An 8612-nucleotide genomic window follows, 5' to 3' on the forward strand; every position below is an offset into this window, starting at 1 on the left:
TGACTTATGCACACGGTTACACTCAAAACACAATTACTCATATATAAATCTGCATTTGTGTTTAAATGTCACTGGTAACAAGAACGCTTCTGGTAACAAATTTGTTTATCAAATATACATCAGAAAATGGCACATTAAATAAGAAAATGTTCAATAAAAGATATGCTCAGCATTTTTACAGACAGTTTGGGCCTCATCCAACAAACCCTGATGTAAAAAGAAACGTAATCATTAATGTCTAAGGATCCAGATTAAACCATAAAGGAAAATTCTCAAATTTTTGCTTTCTTTACACTTTCCAAGTGCAGCTTTTCACTCCAGGACCTGACTGTACGCCTGTATGTACTGAGCTCATGAATTGAAGGCAAGACGACTCATGTGCATTTCAAGGGAGTAAAAGAGTCTTCTGCTAAAAAACTGATAGCACTGCTGATTTTTTTTTTTTCCTGAGAGGCCTCTGAAATTTACTGCTGTGTTTAGATTTCAGGAGGATTATTAGTTTGATGGCAAGGAATGCTCGAGGATGACAAGGATGATCAAATATATGAAATTACTCATATTAAAGAACAGCAGAGAAGACTGGGCTCAGCCTGAGGAAAAAGAAAAAAGAGGTGATATATGCAACTGGTCTTAAAACCAGGGAGGATGACATGGCAAAGGTAAGCAGAGAAAGATTGCATTTTTCTTTCTAAGGCTAGAATTGTGAAGTAGCAGGTGAGACTACCAGATGGTAGGCAGAAAGTAAATAATAGCAGGGGAGCGTAAACCAGCCTTGGAGATGCTTCTGTCTGTTCCCTGAGTGAAAAAGGAATCCAAAGTCTGATTGCAGTTATTGAAGCAGGGTAATAACATTTGAGAAGCACTGGGACCTCCATATAGAACCATCCACACAAAGACCTATAGAAGAGCAGTACCTCTCTGAAGTGCCAGTGGAGGGTGGAGGAAGATCCTGGAGCATTTCCAGTGGTGCTGGAATTGGGCCCAAAGCTCTGTATTTTGATTACTTTGGGCTATAGTTTCTCTGGGTCTAGCAGAAAATCCAGGTGTGAATTCTTTTGCCTTTGCACTCTTTCCCATGTCTGGGTGGCAAATCACTGTCCTTAAGGTTTATCGAGGTATCCATGAAGCCATCCTTTAATATTGGTAAGAAAAATAGGAAACAACAGGTCGGTGCAGGGAATTTGGCAGCATGCAAAATCAGCACGACAGGGAGATGATTTTACCTCTGTTTATAGCACTGGTGAGATTGATATCAGAACACATCTGAAAAGATACTGAAAAATTGTCAAGGATGCAGTGAAGAGCCAGCAAAAAACATTAGAGAGTTTAGAGAAATGCCTTGCAGTGAGAGATTTAAGCAGCTCATTCTGTCTAGCATATCAAGGATGTATTTTAGTGTAACCTGAAAGTCAAAACTGAATGATTCAAAATGGTAAAGTCAAAAAGCAGCAGCTTTGTTAGGAGGCCTAACCCTCTGTCTTGATGTGACTGCATCTTAACACAATTATAATGATTTATTTGTAGTCTGGGACAAAGTTACATGGCCCTTTCCTAAATTTGAAGAGGTATGCATATATATTTATACATATGTGATGCTTAAGGAATTATAAAAATGTAGTATTAGGTTTAAAGGAATCATTATTATTTTATAAAATGCTCAATTTAATGAGTTTTTGGGGTTGTTGTTTAACCCTAGACAATAACTAAGCACCACACAGCTGCTTACTTCCTTCCCTGTGTCCCCAGCGGGATGTGGAGGGGAATCAGAAAAAGGTAAGACTCACAGATTGAGACAAGAACAGCCTAATGCTTGACACAAAGTAAAATATAATAAATAGTAATAACAAGAACACTAATAATAAAAATAACAATAATAACAACAATAATAATAATGAAGAAGAAGATAAGTGGGAAGAGAGTGAGAGGAATAAAACCCAAAAGAAACAAGTGATGCAGAAGATAATTCCTCACCACTTGCTGACCGATGCCCAGATCAGCCCCAAGCAGTGACCAGCCCCTCCTGGACAACATCCCCCAGTTTATACACTGAACATTAGTTCTGTGGTATGGAACATCCCATTGGGCAGCTCTACTGCCCATGCTGACCCTTGGCTTCCTGTGTACCTGTTCATAGGCAGAGCATTGGACACTGAAAAGTCCTTGACTGAGTGAGCACTGCTGAGCAGCATCTAAAACATCAGTGTGTACTCAACATTATTCTCAGACTAGATCCAAAACACAGCACTGTGCCAGGAACTGAGAGGAAATTAACTCTATCTCAGCCAAATCTAGAAGAAGGGGATTTAACATAAATTCAAATGCAATTTCTGCTTCTTCACAGAGAGAGAGAAAAAGAAAACAAAATCACATCTTTGTTAAGGGATGTAGAAAATTATTTTTCCTACAATCTTGTAGACAGATAATGTATAGAATTTGGTTTGCAAGACCACAGGAACTGCCAGAGCTTTCTTCTTTCTCTTGTATCTCTCCTCATGGAATTTACAAAGATAACAATTGTAAAATTTCTTGAAAAGAAATTGTAAAGAAGGGTAATAACATTTGAGAAGCACTGTCACTTGAAAAGCTCTATCAGTGTCATTTAAAGGGATTCAAGACGTTGAAAAGCCTTAATGTAACAGTAAGGAAAACATGGATAATTGTCTTTCTCCACGGCTCTCTGAGCCTTGTTCCTCGACAACACCCCTGTAGTAGTTTGGTGCCTCTCTGGCTCCTCATCATCATCTCCCCATTGTTCATTAATCAGCTGCATCTCCACAGGTGGGGACCAGCAGCAAATGTGGTGCCCTGGTCTGAATGGCTCTCACAAGACGTGAATCCTGCTCTCCTCACTGTGAGACAGTGCTGATGGCAGAGGGAGCCTCCAGCCACTTCGCCACCACAAATTCACATTGCAGCTTTTCTCTTTTTTGTACAAAATGAAATTAAAACTATGCCCACTGACCCTGTTCAAATGGCCTGATGCAAACCAGGCTCTGGCCTGGAGACGCAGCACACAGTTTTTCCCAATCCATGAGCTCCTAGCAGATGATAGAGCTCAGCTCCATGTGAAACACTATCTGCCCAGCTTATTGAAACAAGGCTGTGCCTTCTTGCACCTGGATTCCTAAATATATTTGCTTATTTTTAAGTGTGTTGTATTTAAATGCAAGCTTCAAATAACAGACACATAATGTAGCTGGTATATAAATAGGAAGGTGGTTCGCCCACAAATATAGCAGGACTATTAGAGGTGATCATTAGTTACTAATATAAGCAGTTATTTGAACATTAGCATACTGTTATTCATAGCAGAATTCATGATGCGTTTAATAAGTAAGTAATAGCTTCCTTAATAAACTTAGGAGCATAAAATCCCCTGTTCTGTAGACTGTCAAAGATGGACAATGACATTAGTGATATTAAAATTTGAAATTTTCAAAAGTTATCCATATTTAGATTTTTTTAAAAAGGAAAAAAATACATTAGGGTGTTTTTGATTGATTTTAAATAGATTTTCCACTCATATTAAAACCTGTTGAGATTAAATAGACAGAAAAGAAAATCAAAAGAATGGAAGAAGGTGTTAAAACTCTAAAAAAATGTTAAATATGTCCCCCCAAAGAGCAAAAGTAATTAATTCCCCATTACATGTTCCTTAAAGGATTTTATATTCATAAACTGACAATTCAGAAAGGACTATCCCATCAAGTTAGCAAACCAATCAACTATGACAGAAATGCATATTTAAATCCCCCCTTACCCAAAACCATGTGTGCTGCTCAACCAGTGAAACTGGGCAAGGGGAAACTGTAAACATTTCTGATTGCAGCCAACCACAAAGCCTACTTCCATCTTTCCAGTGTCATGATGTCTTCCTGCTCAGTACTTTCTTATCTCTGATTTTGTCATCATTTACAAAAAAGAGCAAGGAAATGAGGTGGCTTGACAAAGCAGCAAGAAAAAAATACTTTCTCGCCTGATGTTCCTTCCAGGACAAGACCAAGGTCAGTGTTGCTGGTCAGTCTCTGTGTGATTCATATAATTGTGAATTAACCAGGGTTAGGCTCACCTGTTAGACATTTCCAGGGATAGAGCTGTGGGAGCACGAAATTAAGCATGCATCACTAAGGCCATGTGAGGTGCTGAAATAAGCCCAGGTCAAACTGGAGGCTCTCCAGGGGAGACAAATCTTTTTAGAGGTAATTTAGAGATACATAAACACATGGTATGTTCAACCACAGCCATAGCCCAAGCCACTGATTTCATGGGCATTAGGAGATGTCAGCAAAATTGATTTGAAACTTTAAAAACTCTCCTATGTGATTGTAAATATTGCAATTTAATTTATCTTCAGTGGTTTCAATTAGATTCCAAATGATTTCAAGTATGGCAGCTAAAAAGTAAACAAGCTCGTTTGGGTTAATGCTGACAAATAATGAAATTTAATTGTGATTTAAGATTCCTAATGTTCATTGATTAGTTCATTCAAAACATTCCTTGAATAACCTCTTTTAAATTACAGAGTTTAAATAGTTTTCTTTAGTTTTCTAACACTGCACTTAGGTCACTCACCTCCATTAATTTCTATTGGTTTTTGTTTTTCTTTACATACTCTTTTAAAGGACTCCTGCTCATCTATATGTCACCTTGGTTACAAAAAATCCACTGAAACCACACCAAACTGGAGGGCAGCATTCACTGATGGCAGCAGAGAAAAGAACACCCATAGGGGTTCACACAGTGTCAAGACTCCTGGAAGAGGTGGAAGGGAAGATCACCAAAGAGGCCAGAAAAGCTTGATTGTGCAGGAAAGTGAATTCAGGTAAAACATGAAGCTGGAGGTCAGTGGTGACTTCTGAGTAGCCCCCTATCTCTGAAATAAATGGTTCTATTTGATTCTATTAAAAGACCAAACAAGACAGCACTAAAAAAATATCCCAAGGAAAAAATCTTCCCCAGCATAAATACTCAAGGAGAAACCCTTGCAAAGTGAAAATTTTGTTAGTTTTTTGTTCACTGGGTTTCTTGTTGTTTTTTGAGGGGTTTTGGTGTTTGGGTTTTTTTGGTTTTGTTTTGGTTTGGTTTTGGGGTTTTTTTCGGGGGCTGTATTTTTTGGGGGGGGTTCTGTGGGGGTTTTTTTGGTGGTTTTTCTGGGGGATTTTTTTTTTGGCTTTGGTTTTAGTCTTGGTTTTGGTTTAGATTGTTTGTTTTTTATTTAGCTTTTCATTATTTTTCCTCAAATAAAAATTCAGTTCTTATTGTGAATTCCAGACTTGCATCAATTCTCCTGCATTCCTCCCTTGCAGCTTTCTCAAGACATATCAAGGGACACCATATATGTAACACAGGAGATATCATGCTTGAACAGCCTTTGTAGGAACACATTTGGGCCCCACCTTTTGTTGCTTTAAACTTTCTGCTCTACAGATCCTGAAGACAAGATTACTTGGCACTCCACAGCTCTTTCCTACTGCATTGCTAAAATGAAATGTTTCAATATTCTTGCAATGAAACATTCTGACATTATCAAAATGCAAAGAGAAGACTGAAATTATTCATTTGGACTTACTCCCATAAAAAATGTCACTGAAATCAGCACATTTTCACAACAAATTTTGATTTGGGCAAAGCTGCATATACTATTTATTTTTGCCTTGGAAAATGGTTTCATTAAAAACAAATGACCAGCTTTAATTACAACTCACTGAGCTTTTGCTCCAAAAGTCAAAGCTATTAAAACAGCACTAAGTCTGCATGTACAGGGAAACAGATTCTGTCTTACAAGTGGCTATGAAAAACATTTTACTCCCCTTCAGAAGGGCTGGCATTCGATGTCCCTGGGACTGCAAACCAAATTTGTGTTTTTCCTTTAAGTGGCGTCCACAATTTGTAAGAAAAAAAATCAGGAATTTAATAAACAATTCAAAGGCAAAAGGTGAAGGGCGCATCCCAGCCCTTTGAAGAAAATTACCATTGACTTTTGAGTTTAGTTCTGGAAATGGAAAGCAGGAACTACAAAGCTGTGTCTGCACGCCACTGGAGCCTGAGCGGAGATCTGAGACAGGCCCAATTGAGCCATCTTCCAAACCAGAGTCAATACGGCCACGCCAGAGCAGCCCTCTGTCCAAACTGATTAGGCTGCTGAAAAGCTGGATTTTGTGACTTTGTCCATGCTATTAAATTAAATGTGCCTTAGCCCACAGCATGACACTGAGGCCAGCTGGCATGCAACAGCTCACATCAGTATTGAACCTCCATCGCCGTGCTGTGGGTGGGGGCATCCTGACTGCCCCTTGGGAGGGACCTCTGGCCCAAAAATAACACCTGAAAAAGTTCAGACATGGTTTGTGGGAGTGTCTGCTTGCCTGAGATGAAAATGCACCAGCAGTTTATCTCTGCAATTAATCCACAAAGCTGCGTTGCCCAATGCTGCTTAATTTAGTAATAGAAATATGGCAAATTAATCTGCCTGTGTGACTGACTTGTACATTCTAATGATTGAATATCCCAGCCTTTCCAGGGTTATGAGACACAAGACCTCATTGCTGCAGCCTGAGAGACACCTGTCTAGTGCCCATCTGAGCCCTCCTCACCTGTTACAGAGCTCCAACACCAGACCTTGTTCATGACCATCCTGCTGCAGCTCCTGGGGCAAAGGCTGACACACATCTCTCACTCACCCCGGGCTGTGAGGAGTTTGTATTGTTCTCAAAATAGGTTTTCATTACATCACAGACCAGTTAATTTGTGTTTGGCCTTTCAGAGGACTTCCTTTCCCTGGCAAGATGTGATGGTTTTCTTGGTTGACAAGGACCATGAGTCAAAGTCGTAGAATCTTTAAGGTTGGAAAAGCCCTCTAAGAGCATGGATTCCAACCATTAACTGCTATATTCACTGCTAAACCATGTCCCTAAGCACTACAAATACACATTTTTTTTCAACACTATTATGAATGGTGGCTTCATTACTTTCCTGTCTGCCTGTTCCACTAAGAAATTTTTCCTAATATCTAATTTAAACCTCCCTTGGAAAAACTTTATTCCATTTCCTCTGCTTCTTTGTTAACTGGGGAAAAAGACCAAGCTCCTCCTCCCCTCCCTTCCCCTCCACCCCCAACTCATTCCAGGAAACTGTAGAGAGATATATGATGAACCCAAATCTGGAACAGGATTCAAGGAAAAATAGGATCCACTTTACCCTCCCTCCATGGTGCTGCCTGTTGCTGTCAGGGCAAAACCAACTCAAAACTCCTAAGTTTTGGCACAACCCGTGTCTGTGAAGCAGAGACAGGGAGGATGTTAGGCTTAACTGGTCTCTGCTGCTCTCATGCTCTCTCCCTTTGCCTGTATCCCTCCCAGCATGGCAGGTGCAGCCAGGAGAGCAAACACCAGTCACCTCACATGCTCCAGGAATGCACTCTTGTGAATCAGTAATATTGTGTCACCAAGCAGAGATTTGAATGAGGCCCTAATTGTAGCATTTCTATGGAAGAACCACTAAATGAGTAGCTGGGATGTCAAATAAAGAGAAGGTGATGAACATCAGGAAGTGCTTCTGGAGAGGTGGGTTGAGGAGAACGGCTGGGTGGGTGAAAGGGAAAGAGCTGGGAAAGCAGTTGATAAAAGGAAACTTTGTATGACACTAAGGAAAATTCTGCGAGAAATTAAAGCCCACACAAGAACAAAGATGAGTAAAGAGCTCCAGACACTCAGCAGTGCTTCAGTTGGGTGTCTGGAGTCTTTGACAGAATATGTGATTCATCAGCTCCCACACACACCTTTTTTTAAATATGCATGCTCATTTCAACAAATGTGAAATTTCCAGGAAAAGCAAGAGCACATCACATCCACGCAGCCCTGAACAGCCTGGCGTGGGCACACTGATGCCATGACAGGGATTCCAGCTAAGCATGGCACAACCACCACACCATCTTCTGCCCAAGGGGTGGGCAAGAGGGAGCATCTTCCTCTTCTTCCCTCCCTTCCACTGCTTCCCTTGGGAAATGTCTGGGTTCTCTTTCATCTGGGTTGGGTGATTCATCTCTTGCACATATATGGGGGAAAAGAATAAAAAAAATATATCTGCCTCCTGTGGGACAGCTAAAACACGAGGTTTGGTGGATAGATCAGTATGCCTAGAGATCTTGAAGGCCTTTGAATAACTATCCAGGGGGTGCCGGGAGCCTGCCACATGCTGCAAAGTAGTCTTCTGCTGTCCACAGTTTGTTTTTACAAAAGAAAAAAAAAAAACACATAAACTGTTTCAGAACTCATAACCAGGGGGGAAGAAATTGTCACACAAAAACCTGATACGAAAAACATGTGGGATTGGATGTAGTAACACCTGCCTGAATCTTCAACAATCTCATACATCAGCTTCAGCAGGTGAGAACTGGCACATCCATGATGACATACAGCTCAAAGAGCTAGTAACATCAGAAATATGTGTTAAAGTTTTCCTCTTTCAGAATATTTGACCAAAATTGATATGAGCACTGAACCCTCTCCTCCCTGTCACACCACTCAAAGTGTCACGATTCCTTAGAAAAAGCCAACCTCTCTATCTGTGTCACTCATAGTCCAGACACAGGACCAGTAATTTAAATAAAACAA

The 8612-nt window shown here is 40.3% G+C and overlaps 1 long non-coding RNA gene across 1 annotated transcript; it reads left to right on the plus strand.

The window, feature by feature from the left end:
- Positions 1-303: 303 nt before the first annotated feature.
- Positions 304-8612, plus strand: LOC143692220 (uncharacterized). Its single transcript, XR_013180106.1, has 3 exons — positions 304-659; positions 4623-4822; positions 5307-8612. It is a non-coding gene; the product is annotated as an uncharacterized LOC143692220 (long non-coding RNA).

This window comes from Agelaius phoeniceus, chromosome Z, assembly GCF_051311805.1.
Source record: "Agelaius phoeniceus isolate bAgePho1 chromosome Z, bAgePho1.hap1, whole genome shotgun sequence".
In the NCBI taxonomy this organism is placed as follows: domain Eukaryota; kingdom Metazoa; phylum Chordata; class Aves; order Passeriformes; family Icteridae; genus Agelaius; species Agelaius phoeniceus.